The following is a 26447-nucleotide window of genomic DNA, read 5'->3' on the forward strand; positions in this document are numbered from 1 at the left end:
ACTGACGTGTTACCATGGTAACCTCATTACCACCACACAGGAAGGTATGAACACTCTCATATGTTACCACGGTAACCCCATTACCACCACACAGGAAGGTATGAACACTGACGTGTTACCATGGTAACCTCATTACCACCACACAGGAAGGTATGAACACTCTCATATGTTACCATGGTAACCTCATTACCACCACACAGAAAGGTATGAACACTCTAACGTGTTACCACGGTAACCCCATTACCACCACACAGGAAGGTATAAACACTCTGATATGTTACCACGGTAACCCCATTACCACCACACAGGAAGGTATGAACACTGACGTGTTACCATGAAACCCCACCTCTTTAAGGAATACCTAGGATAGGATAAAGTAATCCCTCCCCCCCCCTTAAAAGATTTAGATGCACTACTGTTCCACTGGATGTCTTAAGGTGAATGCACCAATTTGTAAGTCGCTCTGGATAAGAGCGTCTGCTAAATGACTTAAATGTAAATGTTAAATGTACCCCATTACCACCAGACAGGAATAAGCAAATAGTCCTCAAGAGTCTTATGGCTTGGGGGTAGAAGCTGTTAGGAAGTTTTTATTTTATTTAGAATTGGCGTTCCGGTACTCCTCTAATCAAGGATAAATAATGAAACATGACTAGAGGTGAAATGCAGTTAACCCTCAAATAAATTGGACCACATTTGCACCTTTTCCTGGACTAGAAACAAGTGTTCTATTGACATACTGCATAACATTATGCAAATATCTGGTGGTATTCTAGTGACATCATCCCAACCCATAATGCTTTTAGGTCATTTGAAAACACTTTACAAAAACAACTTCCACTGTGAGACTATTTGCTCAGAAAGTCACTCAAATAAAATATCCAACGCATTTCAGTAGTTTTGGCAATATAACTAACTATAACTCCTTTATCGTGGTTTACACATACATGTGCATTGTGTAATCCTTGTACATATGACCTACTTTTTCACAAAGTTGTTTACGGTCAGTCAACAACTATTACAAACCTTTAAATCTGATTTAATTTTTTTAATGTGCTTTCGATTAGTGCGGTGTGGATGAGACCATCGTTTAGGTGAGGCGGCCGCTATGTGATCGGTAAAGTCTGATACAGTATCTCTCACTATCTTTACATACGTTTGATTATTGACCGTATCAAAACAGTCATAACCACATAATGTATATCTAAATACGCGACAGCCTTGATATCATGATATTTAATAAGTAGACCCGACCACCCCTACGACTAATAAATGGTTCGCTCCAAAGTGCATGTTGTCACAGCGTGTAAATTCAGACTCTGGCTCAATGTCTGGTAGTTGTGAGAGTTCAGTTCCCTGGGTGGGTGTCCATGCAGCACGGGACGTTTGAACTCAATGCTTTGTCTTGTTTTTGTTTGTTTGTTTGTTTGTTGTTGCAGTACTATGTTTTTTGCAACAAAATAAACTTGGAAGATGATTCTGCATTTCGAACTGTAAGTTGGTGTGGGAGTCAGACAGACATTGGGACCCATCGAGATGTGCAGCTTGATTCTCGTGAGTTACTACTATAGTTATACATTTTAGCTAGGATATTCTAGGTTAGCAAGCTAGGTAGCTGACTGTGCTGCTAACTACCAAGCCATCTAGCTGACTGTGCTGCTAACTACCAAGCCATCTAGCTACCAAGCCATCTAGCTGACTGTGCTGCTAACTACCAAGCCATCTAGCTACCAAGCCATCTAGCTGACTGTGCTGCTAGCTACCAAGCCATCTAGCTGACTGTGCTGCTAGCTACCAAGCCATCTAGCTGACTGTGCAGCTAGCTACCAAGCCATCTAGCTGACTGTGCTGCTAACTACCAAGCCATCTAGCTGACTGTGCTGCTAACTACCAAGCCATCTAGCTGACTGTGCTGCTAACTACCAAGCCATCTAGCTGACTGTGCTGCTAACTACCAAGCCATCTAGCTGACTGTGCTGCTAGCTACCAAGCCATCTAACTACCAAGCCATCTAGCTGACTGTGCTGCTAGCTACCAAGCCATCTAGCTACCAAGCCATCTAACTACCAAGCCATCTAGCTGATTGTGCTGCTAACTACCAAGCCATCTAGCTGACTGTGCTGCTAGCTACCAAGCCATCTAACTACCAAGCCATCTAGCTGACTGTGCAGCTAACTACCAAACCATCTAGCTGACTGCTGCTAACTACCAAGCCATCTAGCTGACTGTCCTGCTAACTACCAAGCCATATAGCTGACTGTGCTGCTAGCTACCGAGCCATCTAGCTGACTGCTGCTAACTACCAAGCCATCTAGTTGACTGTGCTGCTAACTACCGAGCCATCTAGCTGACTGCTGCTAACTACCAAGCCATCTAGCTGACTGTCCTGCTAACTACCAAGCCATATAGCTGACTGTGCTGCTAGCTACCGAGCCATCTAGCTGACTGTGCTGCTAACTACCGAGCCATCTAGCTGACTGTGCTGCTAACTACCGAGCCATCTAGCTGACTGTGCTGCTAACTACCAAGCCATCTAGCTGACTGTGCAGCTAACTACCAAGCCATCTAGCTGACTGTGCTGCTAACTACCAAGCCATCTAGCTGACTGTGCTGCTAACTACCAAGCCATCTAGTTGACTGTGCTGCTAACTACCAAGCCATCTAGCTGACTGTGCTGCTAACTACCAAGCCATCTAGTTGACTGTGCTGCTAACTACCAAGCCATCTAGTTGACTGTGCTGCTAACTACCAAGCCATCTAGCTGACTGTGCTGCTAACTACCAAGCCATCTAGCTGACTGTGCTGCTAACTACCAAGCCATCTAGCTGACTGTGCTGCTAACTACCAAGCCATCTAGCTGACTGTGCTGCTAACTACCAAGCCATCTAGTTGACTGTGCTGCTAACTACCAAGCCATCTAGCTGACTGTGCTGCTAACTACCAAGCCATCTAGCTGACTGTGCTGCTAACTACCAAGCCATCTAGTTGACTGTGCTGCTAACTACCAAGCCATCTAGCTGACTGTGCTGCTAACTACCAAGCCATCTAGCTGACTGTGCTGCTAACTACCAAGCCATCTAGTTGACTGTGCTGCTAACTACCAAGCCATCTAGCTGACTGTGCTGCTAACTACCAAGCCATCTAGCTGACTGTGCTGCTGACTGTGCTGCTACCAAGCCATCTAGCTGACTGTGCAGCTAACTACCAAGCCATCTAGCTGACTGTGCTGCTAACTACCAAGCCATCTAGCTGACTGTGCTGCTAGCTACCAAGCCATCTAGCTGACTGTGCTGCTAGCTACCAAGCCATCTAGCTGACTGTGCTGCTAACTACCAAGCCATCTAGCTGACTGTGCTGCTAACTACCAAGCCATCTAGCTGACTGTGCTGCTAACTACCAAGCCATCTAGCTGACTGTGCTGCTAGCTACCAAGCCATCTAGCTGACTGTGCTGCTAACTACCAAGCCATCTAGCTGGCTGCATAAAAAGCTAGCTACCAAGCCATCTAGCTGACTGGCTGCATAAAAAGCTAGCTACCAAGCCATCTAGCTGGCTGCATAAAGCAAACTAGTAGTAAACATGCGTACCAAGCCATCTAGGCTTATGTCAAAGCAATAATTGTGTTGCTGCTAGCTACCATTCAGCCATCAAGCTTGCTGTGATATCTTCTGCTAGGAAGGAAACATCTAGCTGAAAAAGTGCTACAACTTTTCAACTTTGCTCTATCTAGCTGACTGTGCTGCCTAGTTACCAAGCCATCTAGCTGAGGTGTGCTGTTTGATTAAAAATGTAAACATGATAATTAGCCATCTGAGCTGACTGAAACTAACTACCTTTTCCATCTAAAGCTGACTGAATGCTCTATTGCTACCAAGCCACTTTTCTGTAAAAGTGTAACAAAATGCCATTTACTGCCTCTGACTGTGCTGGCTTGGACTACCAAGCCATCTAGCTGACTGTGACTGCTAATCTACTATAGCATCTGCTAGCTGACTGTGCTGCTGAACCTGCTCTGCGAGATGCCTTTCTGTTTTCAAAAAAAGCATCATTGCGTTGACGCGAGTTTATCCAGGAGAGATTTGTCAGCTGAACTGTTCTGCTGCTGCGTTGACGTCCCCTTAAATCAAAATCAACCCAGAATGAACTGTAGCGAGAGTTGTTGTTTTTTAAAAACTGAATAGTTGTTAACTAATAGGTTGCATTGTTAGCCATCTCCCATGAGTTTGACAAGCAGATCCTGTTCATGACAGTAAATCTTTGAGGTAAATTTGGGGTCCATGGTAAACAGGAGCCAGAGAGGGGCATTCGTTCATGGTAAACAGGAGCCAGAGGGGGGGGGTGTTCATGGTAAACAGGAGCCAGAGGGGGGTTGTTCATGGTAAACAGGAGCCAGGGGGGGTCGTTCATGGTAAACAGGAGCCAGAGAGGAGGGGGGGGGTCGTTCATGGTAAACAGGAGCCAGAGAGGGAGGGGGGGGTTGTTCATGGTAAACAGGAGCCAGAGGGGGGGGGGTCGTTCATGGTAAACAGGAGCCAGAGGGGGGTCGTTCATGGTAAACAGGAGCCAGGGGGGGAGGGGGGGGGTCGTTCATGGTAAACAGGAGCCAGGGGGAGGGGGGTCGTTCATGGTAAACAGGAGCCAGAGAGGGAGGGGGGTCGTTCATGGTAAACAGGAGCCAGAGAGGGGGGGGGGTCGTTCATGGTAAACAGGATCCAGAGAGGGAGGGGGGGTCGTTCATGGTAAACAGGAGCCAGAGAGGGAGGGGGTCGTTCATGGTAAACAGGAGCCAGAGGGGGGGGGGTTGTTCATGGTAAACAGGAGCCAGAGAGGGAGGGGGGGTCGTTCATGGTAAACAGGAGCCAGAGAGAGAGGGAGGGGGGGTCGTTCATGGTAAACAGGAGCCAGAGAGGGAGGGGGGGGTCGTTCATGGTAAACAGGAGCCAGAGAGGGAGGGGGGTCGTTCATGGTAAACAGGAGCCAGGAGGGGGGGGGTCGTTCATGGTAAACAGGAGCCAGAGAGGGAGGGAGGGAGGGGAGGGAGGGAGTCGTGTCATGGTAAACAGGAGCCAGAGAGGGAGGGGGGGGTCGTTCATGGTAAACAGGAGCCAGAGAGGGAGGGGGGTCGTTCATGGTAAACAGGAGCCAGAGAGGGAGGGGGTCGTTCATGGTAAACAGGAGCCAGAGAGGGAGGGGAGGGAGGGAGGGGGTCGTTCATGGTAAACAGGAGCCAGAGAGGGAGGGGGGCTCGTTCATGGTAAACAGGAGCCAGAGAGGGGGGGGGTCGTTCATGGTAAACAGGAGCCAGAGAGGGGGGGGTCGTTCATGGTAAACAGGAGCCAGAGAGGGAGGGGGGGTCGTTCATGGTAAACAGGATCCAGAGAGGGGGGGGGGTCGTTCATGGTAAACAGGAGCCAGAGAGGGTGGGGGTCGTTCATGGTAAACAGGAGCCAGAGAGGGGGTCGTTCATGGTAAACAGGATCCAGAGGGGGGAGGAGGGGGGTCGTTCATGGTAAACAGGAGCCAGAGAGGGAGGGGGGTCGTTCATGGTAAACAGGAGCCAGGGGGGGGTCGTTCATGGTAAACAGGAGCCAGAGAGGGAGGGGGGTCGTTCATGGTAAACAGGAGCCAGAGAGGGAGGGGGGTTGTTCATGGTAAACAGGAGCCAGAGGGGGTTGTTCATGGTAAACAGGAGCCAGAGAGGGAGGGGGGGGTCGTTCATGGTAAACAGGAGCCAGAGAGGGAGGGGGGGGGTCGTTCATGGTAAACAGGAGCCAGAGAGGGGGGGGGGTAAACAGGGGGACGTTCATGGTAAACAGGAGCCAGAGAGGGAGGGGGGGTCGTTCATGGTAAACAGGAGCCAGAGAGGGAGGGGGGTCGTTCATGGTAAACAGGAGCCAGAGAGGGAGGGGGTCGTTCATGGTAAACAGGAGCCAGAGAGGGGGGGGGGGTCGTCATGGTAAACAGGAGCCAGAGAGGGAGGGGGGTCGTTCATGGTAAACAGGAGCCAGAGAGGGGAGGGGGGTCGTTCATGGTAAACAGGAGCCAGAGGGGGGGGGGGTCGTTCATGGTAAACAGGAGCCAGGGAGGGAGGGGGTCGTTCATGGTAAACAGGAGCCAGAGAGAGAGGGAGGGGGGGGTCGTTCATGGTAAACAGGAGCCAGAGAGGGGGGGGGGGAGGTCGTTCATGGTAAACAGGAGCCAGGGAGGGAGGGGGTCGTTCATGGTAAACAGGAGCCAGAGAGGGAGGGGGGGTCGTTCATGGTAAACAGGAGCCAGAGAGGGAGGGAGGGAGGGGGGAGGGGGTCGTTCATGGTAAACAGGAGCCAGAGAGGGAGGGGGGGTCGTTCATGGTAAACAGGAGCCAGAGAGGGGGGGGTCGTTCATGGTAAACAGGAGCCAGAGAGGGAGGGGGGTCGTTCATGGTAAACAGGAGCCAGAGAGGGAGGGGGGTCGTTCATGGTAAACAGGAGCCAGAGAGGGAGGGGGGGGGGGTCGTTCATGGTAAACAGGAGCCAGAGAGGGAGGGGGGTCGTTCATGGTAAACAGGAGCCAGAGAGAGGGGGGTCGTTCATGGTAAACAGGAGCCAGAGAGGGAGGGGGTGGTCGTTCATGGTAAACAGGAGCCAGAGAGGGAGGGGGGGGTCGTTCATGGTAAACAGGAGCCAGAGAGGGAGGGGGTCGTTCATGGTAAACAGGAGCCAGAGAGGGAGGGGGGGTCGTTCATGGTAAACAGGAGCCAGAGAGGGAGGGGGGGTCGTTCATGGTAAACAGGAGCCAGAGAGGGAGGGGGGGGGTCGTTCATGGTAAACAGGAGCCAGAGAGGGAGGGAGGGAGGGAGGGAGGGGGTCGTTCATGGTAAACAGGAGCCAGAGAGGGAGGGGGGTCGTTCATGGTAAACAGGAGCCAGAGAGGGGGGGGTCGTTCATGGTAAACAGGAGCCAGAGAGGGGGGGGTCGTTCATGGTAAACAGGAGCCAGAGAGGGAGGGGGTCGTTCATGGTAAACAGGAGCCAGAGAGGGAGGGGGGTCGTTCATGGTAAACAGGAGCCAGAGAGGGAGGGGGGGGGTCGTTCATGGTAAACAGGAGCCAGAGAGGGAGGGGGTCGTTCATGGTAAACAGGAGCCAGAGAGGAGGGGGGTCGTTCATGGTAAACAGGAGCCAGAGAGGGGGGGGGTCGTTCATGGTAAACAGGAGCCAGGGAGGGAGGGGGGTCGTTCATGGTAAACAGGAGCCAGAGAGAGAGGGAGGGGGGGGGTCGTTCATGGTAAACAGGAGCCAGAGAGGGAGGGGGGGTCGTTCATGGTAAACAGGAGCCAGAGAGGGAGGGGGGAGGGGGTCGTTCATGGTAAACAGGAGCCAGAGAGGGAGGGAGGGAGGGAGGGGGTCGTTCATGGTAAACAGGAGCCAGGGAGGGAGGGGGGGGTCGTTCATGGTAAACAGGAGCCAGAGAGAGAGGGGGGGGGGTCGTTCATGGTAAACAGGAGCCAGAGAGGGAGGGGGGTCGTTCATGGTAAACAGGAGCCAGAGAGGGAGGGGGTCGTTCATGGTAAACAGGAGCCAGAGAGGGAGGGGGGGTCGTTCATGGTAAACAGGAGCCAGAGAGGGAGGGGTGGGGGGTCGTTCATGGTAAACAGGAGCCAGAGAGGAGGGAGGGAGGGAGGGGGTGGGGGTCGGTCGTCATGGTAAACAGGAGCCAGAGAGGGAGGGGGGGTCGTTCATGGTAAACAGGAGCCAGAGAGGGAGGGGGGGTCGTTCATGGTAAACAGGAGCCAGAGAGGGAGGGGGTCGTTCATGGTAAACAGGAGCCAGAGAGGGAGGGGGTGGGGGTCGTTCATGGTAAACAGGAGCCAGAGAGGGAGGGGGTGGGGGGTCGTTCATGGTAAACAGGAGCCAGAGAGGGAGGGGGTGGGGGGTCGTTCATGGTAAACAGGAGCCAGAGAGGGACGGGGGGTCGTTCATGGTAAACAGGAGCCAGAGAGGGAGGGGGGTCGTTCATGGTAAACAGGAGCCAGAGAGGGGGGGGGTCGTTCATGGTAAACAGGATCCAGAGAGGGGGGGGGTCGTTCATGGTAAACAGGAGCCAGAGAGGGAGGGGGGTCGTTCATGGTAAACAGGAGCCAGAGAGGGAGGGGGGGTCGTTCATGGTAAACAGGAGCCAGAGAGAGAGGGAGGGAGGAGGGGGTCGTTCATGGTAAACAGGATCCAGAGAGGGGGGGGGGGTCGTTCATGGTAAACAGGATCCAGAGAGGGAGGGGGGTCGTTCATGGTAAACAGGAGCCAGAGAGGGAGGGGGGGTCGTTCATGGTAAACAGGAGCCAGAGAGGGAGGGGGGGTCGTTCATGGTAAACAGGAGCCAGAGAGAGAGGGAGGGAGGAGGGGGGTCGTTCATGGTAAACAGGAGCCAGAGAGGGAGGGGGGTCGTTCATGGTAAACAGGAGCCAGAGAGGGAGGGAGGGGGTCGTTCATGGTAAACAGGAGCCAGAGAGAGAGGGAGGGAGGAGGGGGTCGTTCATGGTAAACAGGAGCCAGAGAGGGAGGGGGGTCGTTCATGGTAAACAGGAGCCAGAGAGGGGGGGTCGTTCATGGTAAACAGGAGCCAGAGAGGGGGGGGGGCGTTCATGGTAAACAGGAGCCAGAGAGGGAGGGAGGGGGTCGTTCATGGTAAACAGGAGCCAGAGAGGGAGGGAGGGAGGGGGTCGTTCATGGTAAACAGGAGCCAGAGAGGGAGGGGGGGGGGTCGTTCATGGTAAACAGGAGCCAGAGAGGGAGGGGAGGGGGGGTCGTTCATGGTAAACAGGAGCCAGAGAGGGAGAGGGGGGTCGTTCATGGTAAACAGGAGCCAGGGGGGGGTCGTTCATGGTAAACAGGAGCCAGAGAGGGAGGGGGGGGGTCGTTCATGGTAAACAGGAGCCAGAGAGGGAGGGGGGTCGTTCATGGTAAACAGCCAGAGAGGGAGGGGGTCGTTCATGGTAAACAGCCAGAGAGGGAGGGGGGGTCGTTCATGGTAAACAGGAGCTAGAGAGGGAGGGGGGGCGTTCATGGTAAACAGGAGCCAGAGAGGGAGGGGGGCGTTCATGGTAAACAGGAGCCAGAGAGGGAGGGGGTCGTTCATGGTAAACAGGAGCCAGAGAGGGAGGGGGGGTCGTTCATGGTAAACAGGAGCCAGAGAGGGAGGGGGGGTCGTTCATGGTAAACAGCCAGAGAGGGAGGGGGTCGTTCATGGTAAACAGCCAGAGAGGGAGGGGGTCGTTCATGGTAAACAGCCAGAGAGGGAGGGGGGTCGTTCATGGTAAACAGGAGCCAGAGAGGGAGGGGGTCGTTCATGGTAAACAGCCAGAGGGGGGCTCGTTCATGGTAAACAGCCAGAGAGGGGGGTCGTTCATGGTAAACAGCCAGAGAGGGGGGGTTGTTCATGGTAAACAGCCAGAGAGGGAGGGGGGGTTGTTCATGGTAAACAGCCAGAGAGGGAGGGGGTTGTTCATGGTAAACAGCCAGAGAGGGGGGGTCGTTCATGGTAAACAGCCAGAGAGGGGAGGGGGTCGTTCATGGTAAACAGCCAGAGAGGGGGGTCGTTCATGGTAAACAGCCAGCCAGAGAGGGAGGGGGGTTGTTCATGGTAAACAGCCAGAGAGGGAGGGGGGTTGTTCATGGTAAACAGCCAGAGAGGGAGAGGGGGGGTCGTTCATGGTAAACAGCCAGAGGGGGGTCGCCGTTCATGGTAAACAGCCAGAGGGGGAGGGGGGGGGTCGTTCATGGTAAACAGCCAGAGAGGGGGGAGGGGGTCGTTCATGGTAAACAGCCAGGCGTTTGAGTCGTACGTTAACATGTGGTCTTACACCTCTTGATCTTTATCACGGCTGGATGGTAGAATATGTTGTCAGTTGTGGTCTAGTTGTTACAGTCACAAGGCTCTGTTTTTAGCTGAGACAGCAGGAACTGAACGTTGAGATGACTGTTGTGGGTTACTGTCCATGTACTGCTGTTTAAATAGGTCAGTGACAGTTAGACTTGTCTTTTTAAAGGTTGTTTGGGAGTGTCTCTAGATTGCTCAGTTAGACTTGTCTTTTTAAAGGTTGTTTGAGAGCGTCTCTAGATTGCTCACAGTACCTCATCTTCCCATGGATCAGATATTTGGCCTAATGCCGACGAGTCACTTTTCTAAAAAAGCCCTACCTGCAGTGTAGGTTGGCCCTGTTACTTTAATGGGCATGAATATTCATGTAGACATTGACGGGGCTGGTGGAAAGACATGCTGTTTTAAAGACCTCCACCATTCTCTTGTTTCTGAACCATGGAGGCCTGTATAGACGTCAACCCACCCGGTGCTGTTTCCTAACCCACCCGGTGCCGTTGCTTCCTAACCCACCCGGTGCCGTTGCTTCCTAACCCACCCGGTGCCGTTGCTTCCTAACCCACCCGGTGCCGTTGCTTCCTAACCCACCCGGTGCCGTTGCTTCCTAACCCACCCGGTGCCGTTGTTTCCTAACACACCCGGTGCCGCTGTTGCAGGCTGTAGGCCTTCTTTTTATAAAGTAAACCCACTAAAAAGCAGGCCTCTCTGCCTTGGCTGCCATGCATAGGCTTGCTGGGTGGGTCTTTGTGTTTATGGTAAGTGGCTGGGGCAGCTGCATGCTTATGAAACCATTACTGGTCTCTGACACGGTCCTAAACCATTACTGTGTCCCACTAGTCTCTGACACGGTCCTAAACCATTACTGTGTCCCACTAGTCTCTGACACGGTCCTAAACCATTACTGTGTCCCACTAGTCTCTGACACGGTCCTAAACCATTACTGTGTCCCACTAGTCTCTGACACAGCTCAGGGTCTCCTAAACCCTAAACCATTACTGTGTCCCACTAGTCTCTGACACAGCTCAGGGTCTCCTCAACCCTAAACCATTACTGTGTCCCACTAGTCTCTGACACAGCTCAGGGTCTCCTCAACCCTAAACCATTACTGTGTCCCACTAGTCTCTGACACAGCTCAGGGCCTCCTAAACCATTACTGTGTCCCACTAGTCTCTGACACAGCTCATGGTCTCCTCAACCATTACTGTGTCCCACTAGTCTCTGACACAGCTCAGGGTCTCCTAAACCATTACTGTGTCCCACTAGTCTCTGACACAGCTCAGGGTCTCCTCAACCCTAAACCATTACTGTGTCCCACTAGTCTCTGACACAGCTCAGGGTCTCCTCAACCCTAAACCATTACTGTGTCCCACTAGTCTCTGACACAGCTCAGGGTCTCCTCAACCCTAAACCATTACTGTGTCCCACTAGTCTCTGACACAGCTCAGGGTCTCCTCAACCCTAAACCATTACTGTGTCCCACTAGTCTCAGACACGGCTCAAATTGTTTTTGACGCACAAAACGATTTAGGCAACAGGGGAACTTGCTCCAGAAGGGGGTTGAATATCTCTGCTGTAACCAAGAAGCTTGATGTTGACATCTAGCCACTTAGCAAGTTAGAAACCCTGATGCATAGCTGGAGCCCTCTTAGTCCTTATAGTTTTATAAGCAGTAGTGTAGCTCGCAGCAAGGTGAGAGTGCATCCAACCTAGATGTTTCGGTATGGTAGACTGGCCTTCGAATGGGAGAATTATAGTGTTGTGTCCCCAAGTCAACTTCAGGGAAACACAAGACGATGCCTAGTCGTCTCCTCTGTAATGTGGTTTGGTTAGCCTATAGCCTATAGCCTTTAGCCTATAGCCTTTAGCCTATAGCCTTTAGCCTATAGCCCTTAGCCTATAGCCTATAGCCTTTAGCCTTTAGTCTGCCAAACAATAGGACTAATTGATGTACTGTTATCTCCAGAGCACTGTAACCACCACAAATCCTGCTTTGACCAATTGGAATACAACACGTTCACCGACCCAGGCCTAACTGTCAAGGTTCTGTTTCCTACAACACGTTCACCGACCCAGGCCTAACTGTCAAGGTTCTGTATCCTACAACACGTTCACCGACCCAGGCCTAACTGTCAAGGTTCTGTATCCTACAACACGTTCACCGACCCAGGCCTAACTGTCAAGGTTCTGTATCCTACAACACGTTCACCGACCCCAGGCCTAACTGTCAAGGTTCTGTATCCTACAACACGTTCACCGACCCAGGCCTAACTGTCAAGGTTCTGTATCCTACAACACGTTCACCGACCCCAGGCCTAACTGTCAAGGTTCTGTATCCTACAACATGTTCACCGACCCCAGGCCTAACTTCTCAAGTCTCAAGGTTCTGTATCCTACAACACGTTCACCGACCCCAGGCCTAACTTCTCAAGTCTCAAGGTTCTGTATCCTACAACACGTTCACCGACCCCAGGCCTAACTTCTCAAGTCTCAAGGTTCTGTATCCTACAACACGTTCCCCCGACCCCAGGCCTAACTTCTCAAGTCTCAAGGTTCTGTATCCTACAACACGTCCCCCGACCCCAGGCCTAACTGTCAAGGTTCTGTATCCTACAACACGTTCCCCCGACCCAGGCTTAACTTCTCAAGGTTCTGTATCCTACAACACGTTCCCCGACCCAGGCTTAACTTCTCAAGGTTCTGTATCCTACAACACGTTCCCCCGACCCAGGCTTAACTTCTCAAGGTTCTGTATCCTACAACACGTTCCCCCGACCCAGGCTTAACTTCTCAAGGTACGGGTGTTTTCATTTCACAACGGTGATGATTTGCTGATGCATCAACAACCGGTCTGAACCGGTTTTCTTTCCTCAGTCTGTTCATTGTTCATTGTTCCTGTACTACATACCATGTCAACATAGGACATAGGAAGCAACAAGAGGTCTGAGCTGGTCTGAACCGGTTTTCTTTCCTCAGTCTTTTCATTGTTCATTGTTCCTGTACTACATACCATGTCAACATAGACCATCAGGACATAGGAAGCAACAAGAGGTCTGAGCTGGTCTGAACTGGTCTGAACCGGTTTTCTTTCCTCAGTCTGTTCATTGTTCCCTCTGTTCCTGTCCTGTATTACATACCATGTCAACATAGACCAGCAGCCAATGGGAAGACGTCTAGGGCCTATGAACCAATGGGCATGAGATGGACGTGTGGATCCTTCTTCAAGCTGAATGCAGCGCTGAAAGAAATGTACCAGCAGCCAATAGGAAGACGTCTAGGGCCTATGAACCAATGGGCATGAGATGGACGTGTGGATCCTTCTTCAAGCTGAATGCAGCGCTGAAAGAAATGTACCAGCAGCCAATAGGAAGACGTCTAGGGCCTATGAACCAATGGGCATGAGATGGACGTGTGGATCCTTCTTCAAGCTGAATGCAGCGCTGAAAGAAATGTACCAGCAGCCAATAGGAAGACGTCTAGGGCCTATGAACCAATGGGCATGAGATGGACGTGTGGATCCTTCTTCAAGCTGAATGCAGCGCTGAAAGAAATGTACCAGCAGCCAATAGGAACAGAGTTAGCTAGTAGAGACTTTTCAGGAAACATGACTGGTTCTTCTCAAGCACTAGCCTCTAGTCTGGTCCCAGATCTGTTTTGCCAACTCCTATGGTCATTCTCACACTTATGACAATGACCATAGAGGTTGGCAAGATGGCAGAAACTGATCTGGGACCAGGCTACTTGATCACCAGCTAGCAGTAGCATAAATGGATGATTTGGGCTAGACTTCATCACCTGGGGGGAGTTGTTGGGCCTTCCTCAGGTGCCCACTGCCTAGCTAGCAGACACTAGGATTAGGCTACAGTACAGACGAGGGCTACAATCCTGAGACAGTTTGACCCAGACCCCGGGGGCCTGGCGGGACACTTACCCAGCGTCAGATGAACTAGTGGGTAGCGTTTGTATATGTCCCCGGGGCCCTGGTGGGACACGGCCGGGGGCCTGGCGGGACACTTACCCAGCGTCAGACGAACTAGTGGGTAGCGTTTGTATATGTCCCCGGGGCCCTGGTGGGACACGGCCGGGGGCCTGGCGGGACACTTACCCAGCGTCAGACGAACTAGTGGGTAGCGTTTGTATATGTCCCCGGGGGCCTGGTGGGACACGGCCGGGGGCCTGGCGGGACACTTACCCAGCGTCAGACGAACTAGTGGGTAGCGTTTGTATATGTCCCCGGGGCCCTGGTGGGACACGGCCGGGGGCCTGGCGGGACACTTACCCAGCGTCAGACGAACTAGTGGGTAGCGTTTGTATATGTCCCCGGGGCCCTGGTGGGACACGGCCGGGGGCCTGGCGGGACACTTACCCAGCGTCAGACGAACTAGTGGGTAGCGTTTGTATATGTCTCTGTGTGCAGTATGAAGGAAGTAAGGGCTGGTTTTGAGAGCCAATGCTAACTAGCCAGATTCTCACATGATCCCTTTTTAAATGTTGTACATTAGATTTGCTGCTTACAGCTTCTGGTCACCAGTTTGCTTCCCACTAATGACCAGTAAACATTTATTTATATTTATTTTTATTTCACCTTTATTTAACCAGGTAGGCCCCGTTGAGAACACCTTTATTTAACCAGGTAGGCCCCGTTGAGAACACCTTTATTTAACCAGGTAGGCCCCGTTGAGAACACCTTTATTTAACCAGGTAGGCCCCGTTGAGAACAAGTTCTCATTTACAACTGAGACCTGGTCAAGATAAAGCAAAGCAGTGCGACAGAAACAACAACACAGAGTTACACATGGAGTAAACAACAACAGAGTTACACATGGAGTAAACAACAACACAGAGTTACACATGGAGTAAACAACAACACAGAGTTACACATGGAGTAAACAACAACACAGAGTTACACATGGAGTAAACAACAACACAGAGTTACACATGGAGTAAACAACAACACAGAGTTACACATGGAGTAAACAACGACACAGAGTTACACATGGAGTAAACAACGACACAGAGTTACACATGGAGTAAACAACGACACAGAGTTACACATGGAGTAAACAACGACACAGAGTTACACATGGAGTAAACAACAACACAGAGTTACACATGGAGTAAACAACAACACAGAGTTACACATGGAGTAAACAACGACACAGAGTTACACATGGAGTAAACAACAACACAGAGTTACACATGGAGTAAACAACAACACAGAGTTACACATGGAGTAAACAAAACATACAGTAGAAAACAAAAAGTCTATATACAGCGAGTGACCCGGCTCTCCTCCTATCAGCCCCCTGAGTGACCCGGCTCTCCTCCTATCAGCCCCCTGAGTGACCCGGCTCTCCTCCTATCAGCCCCCTGAGTGACCCGGCTCAGAGTATTCTACACTTTTGTGTATACCCATCCTCCTGTCCTCATTTGGCACTGTGGTTTCCTCTAGACCCAGTTGTGTCTCTCTGGTGTTTTCAGTGCGACGGCCTTCGCCGTTTCAGCAACTTTAGACACCTCAGAAAGGCCACTGTTTGACAGGCTGACTGACCACAGAGGAAGAAGTCTTGGTCTCCGCTGGTTAAAACTGGCACGTTGTCGAGAGGCTCGCCGGTTAAAACTGGCACGTTGACAGGCCTGTTTATTAATGTGCCCTGTTCCCTTGTAAAAACTAAATAACCAGTCTGTCTGCTGGCAGACCACTCCAGTGTTTAATTGCTAAATTGTAATTACTTCGCCACTACGGCTTATTCACTGCCTTACCTCCCTAATCTTACCTCATTTGCATACACTCATTTGTGTCACCTTTTCTATTGCGTTATTGACTGTATGTTTGTTTACTCCATGTGTAACTCTGTTTGTGTCGCACTGCTTTGCTTTATCTTGACCAGGACGCAGTTGTAAATGAGAACTTGTTCTCAACTGGCCTACCTGGTTAAATAAAGGTGAATAAAAAAAAAAGACAGAACTAGCAGCATGTCTAGGGACTCCTGGGACAGACAGACAGACCTGGTGTCCAGTCTATGTACTGAGGACCCCATGTTACCAGCTGGTGTCCAGTCTACTTACTGAGGGCCCCATGTTACAGCTGGTGTCCAGTCTACTTACTGAGGGCCCCATGTTACCAGCTGGTGTCCAGTCTACTTACTGAGGACCCCATGTTACCAGCTGGTGTCCAGTCTACTTACTGAGGACCCCATGTTACCAGCTGGTGTCCAGTCTACTTACTGAGGGCCCCATGTTACAGCTGGTGTCCAGTCTACTTAGTGAGGGCCCCATGTTACCAGCTGGTGTCCAGTCCACGTACTGAGGGCCCATGTTACCAGCTGGTGTCCAGTCTACTTACTGAGGGCCCCATGTTACCAGCTGGTGTCCAGTCCACGTACTGAGGGACCATGTTACAGCTGGTGTCCAGTCTACTTACTGAGGACCCCATGTTACAGCTGGTGTCCAGTCTACGTACTGAGGGCCCATGTTACAGCTGGTGTCCAGTCTACTTAGTGAGGGACCCATGTTACAGCTGGTGTCCAGTCTACGTACTGAGGGCCCATGTTACCAGCTGGTGTCCAGTCTACGTACTGAGGGCCCATGTTACCAGCTGGTGTCCAGTCTACTTAGTGAGGGCCCCATGTTACAGCTGGTGTCCAGTCTACTTACTGAGGGCCCCATGTTACCAGTCTTGTTGCTGTGACTTGATGTGATCACTGTTAGGCCTAGTGATGGAGGTCACCATGGTCAGTCAGCCCCCTGCAGTCTTGTGATGAGTTTATATTCTGACTTCTCTCCTCTCTTGTCAGCTCTTATTGTGTCCCCCCCTCTGTTCATTATGATCAAAACAACGTGCCTTTTGTTCCACAGACAATGACTCTCTCCCTGCTCTCTACTCCCTCTCTCCCAGCTCTCCTCTCTCCCAGCGCTCCTCTCTCCAGTTGTTCTGTCATTCATCTGACTCTCTCTTCACCCAACCCCTCTGTGCAGTCCTCCTCATACCTGACCCCTCTGTGCAGTCCTCCTCATACCTGACCCCTCTGTGCAGTCCTCCTCCTCTGACCCCTCTGTGCAGTCCTCATCATACCAGACCCCTCTGTGCAGTCCTCCTCATACCTGACCCCTCTGTGCAGTCCTCCTCATACCTGACCCCTCTGTGCAGTCCTCCTCATACCTGACCCCTCTGTGCAGTCCTCCTCATACCTGACCCCTCTGTGCAGTCCTCCTCATACCTGACCCTCTGTGCAGTCCTCCTCATACCTGACCCCTCTGTGCAGTCCTCCTCATACCTGACCCCTCTGTGCAGTCCTCCTCATACCTGACCCCTCTGTGCAGTCCTCCTCATACCTGACCCCTCTGTGCAGTCCTCCTCATACCTGACCCCTCTGTGCAGTCCTCCTCATACCTGACCCCTCTGTGCAGTCCTCCTCATACCTGACCCCTCTGTGCAGTCCTCCTCATACCTGACCCCTCTGTGCAGTCCTCCTCATACCTGACCCCTCTGTGCAGTCCTCCTCATACCTGACCCCTCTGTGCAGTCCTCCTCATACCTGACCCCTCTGTGCAGTCCTCCTCATACCTGACCCCTCTGTGCAGTCCTCCTCATCTCTGACCCCTCTGTGCAGTCCTCCTCATCTTCTACTGTGGTTCTGGAATGAATGGATCTTGTCCAACCACTGCCGTTCTCCTTTTTGGTATCTACAAGAGTGTGTCGTTGGAGACCTCAAATTCTGATGATACTGACAGACACAGTCTGAGTTGAGCTACCAGAGAGTTTAAATCAGCACTGGAGAGATGCAGTAGTCTGGTCCCAGATCTGTTTGTACGGTGTCACCAACTCTCACGATCACTGTCATTTCCATTGCAAACAGATCTTAGATCAGGCTTATGAGAGGAAGCCCCTTGGGAGGAAGCCCCTTGAGAGGAAGCCCCTTGAGAGGAAGCCCCTTCAGGGATTCTTACTGACCGCCCCACAGTTCAGGTGGGTCATGAGGTCAGGGTTTTAATCTGACAGGATTCTAATCACCGCCCCACAGTTCAGGTGGGTCACGAGGTCAGGGTTTTAATCGGACAGGATTCTAATCACCGCCCCACAGTTCAGCTGGGTCATGAGGTCAGGGTTGAGGGTTGTTGAGAAACAAGGTCCTGAACTCCAGAAACGGACAGGATTCTAATCCCTTTGTTCGTCTGTGTGTCTCCTGCGACAGAGGAGGGACAGGAAGTAGACATTCCAGGAGGTGCTGAGGATCGTCAAGATGGCCTCCATCGCCAACCCGGTTCACAGCCAAAATGCGCCGGAATAGAGTGTGGCAGCGGAGATGTGGGGCGGCGTTGCCTTGGTGATCATTTACACAACATTACTGGAAAAGAAGCCGGGTGTCGACGATGTAAAGTCCAAAGTCAAAAAGACCGATTTGGAGCTGGTGAGAAGTTCTCCACACACACACACACACCTTTGTATATGACTTTGTTATTTGCATATATCCTTTGTGATTGTATGTTTGTACTGTGTTTAGTCAGTATGATGTCAACCATCCTGTCAGTAGGAAACACCAAGCCCAGTGTTTAGTCAGTATGTTGATGTCAACCATCCTGTCAGTTGGTAGGAAACACCAAGCCCAGTGTTTAGTCAGTATGTTGATGTCAACCATCCTGTCAGTTGGTAGGAAACACCAAGCCCAGTGTTTAGTCAGTATGATGTCAACCATCCTGTCAGTAGGAAACACCAAGCCCAGTGTTGACCATCCTGTCAGTTGGTAGGAAACACCAAGCCCAGTGTTTAGTCAGTATGTTGATGTCAACCATCCTGTCAGTTGGTAGGAAACACCAAGCCCAGTGTTTAGTCAGTATGATGTCAACCATCCTGTCAGTTGGTAGGAAACACCAAGCCCAGTGTTTAGTCAGTATGTTGATGTCAACCATCCTGTCAGTTGGTAGGAAACACCAAGCCCAGTGTTTAGTCAGTATGATGTCAACCATCCTGTCAGTTGGTAGGAAACACCAAGCCCAGTGTTTAGTCAGTATGATGTCAACCAGCCTGTCAGTTGGTAGGAAACACCAAGCCCAGTGTTTAGTCAGTATGATGTCAACCATCCTGTCAGTTGGTAGGAAACACCAAGCCCAGTGTTTAGTCAGTATGTTGATGTCAACCATCCTGTCAGTTGGTAGGAAACACCAAGCCCAGTGTTTAGTCAGTATGATGTCAACCATCCTGTCAGTTGGTAGGAAACACCAAGCCCAGTGTTTAGTCAGTATGATGTCAACCATCCTGTCAGTCGGTAGGAAACACCAAGCCCAGTGTTTAGTCAGTATGATGTCAACCATCCTGTCAGTCGGTAGGAAACACCAAGCCCAGTGTTTAGTCAGTATGATGTCAACCATCCTGTCAGTTGGTAGGAAACACCAAGCCCAGTGTTTAGTCAGTATGATGTCAACCATCCTGTCAGTTGGTAGGAAACACCAAGCCCAGTGTTTAGTCAGTATGATGTCAACCATCCTGTCAGTCGGTAGGAAACACCAAGCCCAGTGTTTAGTCAGTATGATGTCAACCATCCTGTCAGTCAGTTGGTAGGAAACACCAAGCCCAGTGTTTAGTCAGTATGATGTCAACCATCCTGTCAGTTGGTAGGAAACACCAAGCCCAGTGTTTAGTCAGTATGTTGATGTCAACCATCCTGTCAGTCGGTAGGAAACACCAAGCCCAGTGTTTAGTCAGTATGTTGATGTCAACCATCCTGTCAGTCGGTAGGAAACACCAAGCCCAGTGTTTAGTCAGTATGATGTCAACCATCCTGTCAGTCGGTAGGAAACACCAAGCCCAGTGTTTAGTCAGTATGATGTCAACCATCCTGTCAGTTGGTAGGAAACACCAAGCCCAGTGTTTAGTCAGTATGATGTCAACCATCCTGTCAGTTGGTAGGAAACACCAAGCCCAGTGTTTAGTCAGTATGATGTCAACCATCCTGTCAGTCGGTAGGAAACACCAAGCCCAGTGTTTAGTCAGTATGATGTCAACCATCCTGTCGGTAGGAAACACCAAGCCCAGTGTTGACCATCCTGTCAGTCGGTAGGAAACACCAAGCCCAGTGTTAACCATCCTGTCAGTCGGTAGGAAACACCAAGCCCAGTGTTTAGTCAGTATGATGTCAACCATCCTGTCAGTCGGTAGGAAACACCAAGCCCAGTGTTTAGTCAGTATGATGTCAACCATCCTGTCAGTTGGTAGGAAACACCAAGCCCAGTGTTGACCATCCTGTCAGTCGGTAGGAAACACCAAGCCCAGTGTTTAGTCAGTATGTTGATATCAACCATCCTGTCAGTCGGTAGGAAACACCAAGCCCAGTGTTAACCATCCTGTCAGTCGGTAGGAAACACCAAGCCCAGTGTTTAGTCAGTATGATGTCAACCATCCTGTCAGTCGGTAGGAAACACCAAGCCCAGTGTTTAGTCAGTATGATGTCAACCATCCTGTCAGTTGGTAGGAAACACCAAGCCCAGTGTTGACCATCCTGTCAGTCGGTAGGAAACACCAAGCCCAGTGTTGACCATCCTGTCAGTCGGTAGGAAACACCAAGCCCAGTGTTTAGTCAGTATGTTGATATCAACCATCCTGTCAGTCGGTAGGAAACACCAAGCCCAGTGTTTAGTCAGTATGATGTCAACCATCCTGTCAGTAGGAAACACCAAGCCCAGTGTTTAGTCAGTATGATGTCAACCATCCTGTCAGTAGGAAACACCAAGCCCAGTGTTTAGTCAGTATGATATCAACCATCCTGTCAGTAGGAAACACCAAGCCCAGTGTTGACCATCCTGTCAGTCGGTAGGAAACACCAAGCCCAGTGTTTAGTCAGTATGATGTCAACCATCCTGTCAGTCGGTAGGACACACCAAGCCCAGTGTTTAGTCAGTATGATGTCAACCATCCTGTCAGTCGGTAGGAAACACCAAGCCCAGTGTTTAGTCAGTATGATGTCAACCATCCTGTCAGTTGGTAGGAAACACCAAGCCCAGTGTTTAGTCAGTATGATGTCAACCATCCTGTCGGTAGGAAACACCAAGCCCAGTGTTGACCATCCTGTCAGTCGGTAGGAAACACCAAGCCCAGTGTTTAGTCAGTATGATGTCAACCATCCTGTCAGTTGGTAGGAAACACCAAGCCCAGTGTTGACCATCCTGTCAGTCGGTAGGAAACACCAAGCCCAGTGTTTAGTCAGTATGTTGATATCAACCATCCTGTCAGTCGGTAGGAAACACCAAGCCCAGTGTTAACCATCCTGTCAGTCGGTAGGAAACACCAAGCCCAGTGTTTAGTCAGTATGATGTCAACCATCCTGTCAGTCGGTAGGAAACACCAAGCCCAGTGTTTAGTCAGTATGATGTCAACCATCCTGTCAGTTGGTAGGAAACACCAAGCCCAGTGTTGACCATCCTGTCAGTCGGTAGGAAACACCAAGCCCAGTGTTGACCATCCTGTCAGTCGGTAGGAAACACCAAGCCCAGTGTTTAGTCAGTATGTTGATATCAACCATCCTGTCAGTCGGTAGGAAACACCAAGCCCAGTGTTTAGTCAGTATGATGTCAACCATCCTGTCAGTAGGAAACACCAAGCCCAGTGTTTAGTCAGTATGATGTCAACCATCCTGTCAGTAGGAAACACCAAGCCCAGTGTTTAGTCAGTATGATATCAACCATCCTGTCAGTAGGAAACACCAAGCCCAGTGTTGACCATCCTGTCAGTCGGTAGGAAACACCAAGCCCAGTGTTTAGTCAGTATGATGTCAACCATCCTGTCAGTCGGTAGGACACACCAAGCCCAGTGTTTAGTCAGTATGATGTCAACCATCCTGTCAGTCAGTTGGTAGGAAACACCAAGCCCAGTGTTTAGTCAGTATGATGTCAACCATCCTGTCAGTTGGTAGGAAACACCAAGCCCAGTGTTTAGTCAGTATGATGTCAACCATCCTGTCAGTTGGTAGGAAACACCAAGCCCAGTGTTTAGTCAGTATGATGTCAACCATCCTGTCAGTCGGTAGGAAACACCAAGCCCAGTGTTTAGTCAGTATGATGTCAACCATCCTGTCAGTTGGTAGGAAACACCAAGCCCAGTGTTTAGTCAGTATGATGTCAACCATCCTGTCAGTTGGTAGGAAACACCAAGCCCAGTGTAGAATAACGTCTTGACCGTCTAATCTCGCTGCCACGTTCTTCACCATCCCAAAGATGGAACAGTTTACGGCCTTACAGTATAATAAATGATAGATTTGTCCTATTCCACTATACAGACCATCAACCTATTCCACTCTACAGACCATCAACCTATTTCACTATACAGACCATCAACCTATTTCACTATACAGACCATCAACCTATTTCACTATACAGACCATCAACCTATTTCACTATACAGACCATCAACCTATTCCACTATACAGACCATCAACCTATTCCACTATACAGACCATCAACCTATTCCACTCTACAGACCATCAACCTATTCCACTCTACAGACCATCAACCTATTCCACTCTACAGACCATCAACCTATTCCACTCTACAGACCATCAACCTATTCCACTCTACAGACCATCAACCTATTCCACTCTACAGACCATCAACCTATTCCACTCTACAGACCATCAACCTATTCCACTCTACAGACCATCAACCTATTCCACTCTACAGACCATCAACCTATTCCACTGTACAGACCATCAACCTATTCCACTATACAGACCATCAACCTATTCCACTATAAAGGGAATATGGCTGTTCCATTTGGGATGCTTACTGTGATTACTGCGGCTGGGTTTGATGCTGTAAGCTTTTACTAATGGACTTAGGCCCGACTTCCCTTGGGTTGAATTCACTCCAACTCAAAAGCATTGCTTTCTCCTACTATCATTTCCATTCAGGAAGTGATGGAAAACGCTCTTACATTAATTGAACATTACTCGATTTAAAAGGATAGTTTTTATCACATTGAATCATGGTTGAATGGTGAAAGCTCAGCATGTTATCACGAGGGACTGAAGGAAGGCTGTGTCATGTAGTTCCTTCCATCCCGGAAGCCTCTTGTTTCCTGACATTCCGGAAGCCTCTTGTTTCCTGACATTCCGGAAGCCTCTTGTTTCCTGACATTCCGGAAGCCTCTTGTTTCCTGACATTCCGGAAGCCTCTTGTTTCCTGACATTCCGGAAGCCTCTTGTTTCCTGACATTCCGGAAGCCTCTTGTTTCCTGACATTCCGGAAGCCTCTTGTTTCCTGACATTCCGGAAGCCTCTTGTTTCCTGACATTCCGGAAGCCTCTTGTTTCCTGACATTCCGGAAGCCTCTTGTTTCCTGACATTCCGGAAGCCTCTTGTTTCCTGACATTCCGGAAGCCTCTTGTTTCCTGACATTCCGGAAGCCTCTTGTTTCCTGACATTCCGGAAGCCTCTTCTGAAAAACAAAGGGCTGTTATCTATAAAGTCCACTACTTTTGACCCGGGCCCATAGGGTTCTGGTCAACAGTAGAGGACTATATCACTCAACCTTTAGAAACAACAAGGCTGGTCAACTCTGACTCGTGTTTTCTCACCGGAGAAGAGAAATGTTCCGAGTGAAAATTCTCCCTGTAATGTGGACGTGAGTTTTCCCTCTGTCCACGTGAAACATCATCGTCATGCCCAGTCTCAGGAGACTGATCCTCAGTTTAAAGTGGAGACTGGACTGACTAGGACTGTGTCTTTTAAAGGGCACCCTATTTCTAATACAGTCACGTGACTTTGGTCCAGAGCCCTATGGGCCAATATGTAGTGGATAAGACGCCATTTTAGATGTGCCTAGGGGGAATCCATTCCACAGCTGCAGTCTCTAACGGCCTCTTTCATGCCACATTTACATAGACCTACAAAAACACCACACACACACACATTGGTTGACACTATTGTTTCTGTGGTTTGCAGTAGACCCATCTTTGCATTCCATTTCTACGGGGTAGGTGATGCTAGCTTACACTTCCTGTTTCATTGTGTAGAGTTCTGTGTATGTACAGACAGAACGTTAAGCTCCAGTGGGGAGGTGACTTGGTGACAGAACGTTAAGCTCCAGTGGGGAGGTGACTAGGTGACAGAACGTTAAGCTCCAGTGAAGAGGTGACTTGGTGACAGAACGTTAAGCTCCAGTGAAGAGGTGAGATGACTTGGTGACAGAACGTTAAGCTCCAGTGAAGAGGTGAGATGACTTGGTGACAGAACGTTAAGCTCCAGTGGTGAGGTGACTTGGTGACAGAACGTTAAGCTCCAGTGAAGAGGTGAGGTGACTTGGTGACAGAACGTTAAGCTCCAGTGGGGAGCTGACTTGGTGACAGAACGTTAAGCCCCAGTGGTGAGGTGACTTGGTGACAGAACGTTAAGCCCCAGTCGTGAGGTGACTTGGTGACAGAACGTTAATAAGCTCCAGTGTTGAGGGGAGGTGACTTGGTGACAGAACGTTAATAAGCTCCAGTGGTGAGGTGACTTGGTGACAGAACGTTAAGCCCCAGTGTTGAGGTGAGGTAACTTGGTGACAGAACGTTAAGCCCCAGTGTTGAGATGACAGAACGTTAAGCTCCAGAGGTGAGGTGACTTGGTGACAGAACGTTAAGCCCCAGTGTTGAGATGACAGAACGTTAAGCCCCAGTCGTGAGGTGATTTGGTGACAGAACGTTAAGCTCCAGTGGGGAGGTGACTTGGTAACAGAACGTTAAGTTCCAGTGTTGAGGTGAGGTGACTTGGTGACAGAACGTTAAGCTCCAGAGGTGAGGTGACTTGGTGACAGAACGTTAAGCTCCAGTGTTGAGGTGACTTGGTGACAGAACGTTAAGCCCCAGTGTTGAGGTGACTTGGTGACAGAACGTTAAGCCCCAGTGTTGAGGTGACTTGGTGACAGAACGTTAAGCCCCAGTGTTGAGGTGACTTGGTGACAGAACGTTAAGCCCTAGTGTTGAGGTGACAGAACGTTAAGCTCCAGTGTTGAGGTGAGGTGACTTGGTGACAGAACGTTAAGCCCCAGTGTTGAGGTGACTTGGTGACAGAACGTTAAGCTCCAGTGTTGAGGTGAGGTGACTTGGTGACAGAACGTTAAGCCCTTGTGTTGAGGTGACAGAACGTTAAGCTCCAGTGTTGAGGTGAGGTGACTTGGTGACAGAACGTTAAGCCCCAGTGTTGAGGTGACTTGGTGACAGAACGTTAAGCTCCAGTGTTGAGGTGAGGTGACTTGGTGACAGAACGTTAAGCCCTAGTGTTGAGGTGACTTGGCGACAGAACGTTAAGCCCCAGTTTTGAGGTGACTTGGTGACAGAACGTTAAGCTCCAGTCGTGAGGTGACTTGGTGACAGAACGTTAAGCCCCAGTGTTGAGGTGACTTGGTGACAGAACGTTAAGCTCCAGTGTTGAGGGGAGGTGACTTGGTGACAGAACGTTAAGCTCCAGTGTTGAGGAGAGGTGACTTGGTGACAGAACGTTAATAAGCTCCAGTGGTGAGATGACTTGGTGACAGAACGTTAAGCTCCAGTGTTGAGGGGAGGTGACTTGGTGACAGAACGTTAAGCTCCAGTGTTGAGGAGAGGTGACTTGGTGACAGAACGTTAATAAGCTCCAGTGGTGAGGTGACTTGGTGACAGAACGTTAAGCCCCAGTGTTGAGGTGAGGTGACTTGGTGACAGAACGTTAATAAGCTCCAGTGTTGAGGTGACTTGGTGACAGAACGTTAAGCTCCAGTCGTGAGGTGACTTGGTGACAGAACGTTAAGCCCCAGTGTTGAGGTGACTTGGTGACAGAACGTTAAGCTCCAGTGTTGAGGGGAGGTGACTTGGTGACAGAACGTTAAGCTCCAGTGTTGAGGAGAGGTGACTTGGTGACAGAACGTTAATAAGCTCCAGTGTTGAGGAGAGGTGACTTGGTGACAGAACGTTAAGCTCCAGTGTTGAGGTGAGGTGACTTGGTGACAGAACGTTAATAAGCTCCAGTGTTGAGGTGACTTGGTGACAGAACGTTAATAAGCTCCAGTGTTGAGGTGACTTGGTGACAGAACGTTAAGCTCCAGTGTTGAGGGGAGGTGACTTGGTGACAGAACGTTAAGCCCCAGTGTTGAGGTGAGGTGACTTGGTGACAGAACGTTAATAAGCTCCAGTGTTGAGGTGACTTGGTGACAGAACGTTAAGCTCCAGTGTTGAGGAGAGGTGACTTGGTGACAGAACATTAATAAGCTCCAGTGGTGAGGTGACTTGGTGACAGAACGTTAAGCTCCAGTGTTGAGGTGAGGTGACTTGGTGACAGAACGTTAAGCTCCAGTGTTGAGGTGACTTGGCGGAGGGGCTTTCCAACCCACAGGCAGGTGTTTCCTGATGTGATGTCTTGTGTTTCCACAGATCAAGGCAGAGACCATGAGCCTTCAGGGGACAGCACTCTTCTCTTATGGAGTCATGGGTGAGTGTGGATATAATGGCTGTAGGAGTGGCTGGCTTACTGAGAATGAGATGTTTCTGATTTACCCGAGACCAAATAACAGCTCTGAATTTAGCCCAATAATGGATTTAGTTTGAATTAAGAGTAGCTGCTGCCTTGGCAGGAACTACATCTGGATCCATAAT

At 50.4% G+C, this 26447-nt stretch overlaps 1 pseudogene; it reads left to right on the top strand.

Annotated features, from left to right (window-relative positions):
* The first annotated feature begins 1300 nt into the window (after positions 1–1300).
* The window catches only part of LOC115121716 (protein FAM53B-like), a 34421-nt pseudogene continuing 9274 nt past the window's right edge, over positions 1301–26447 (top strand).

This window comes from Oncorhynchus nerka, linkage group LG10 (assembly GCF_034236695.1).
Source record: "Oncorhynchus nerka isolate Pitt River linkage group LG10, Oner_Uvic_2.0, whole genome shotgun sequence".
Taxonomy (NCBI): Eukaryota; Metazoa; Chordata; class Actinopteri; order Salmoniformes; family Salmonidae; genus Oncorhynchus; species Oncorhynchus nerka.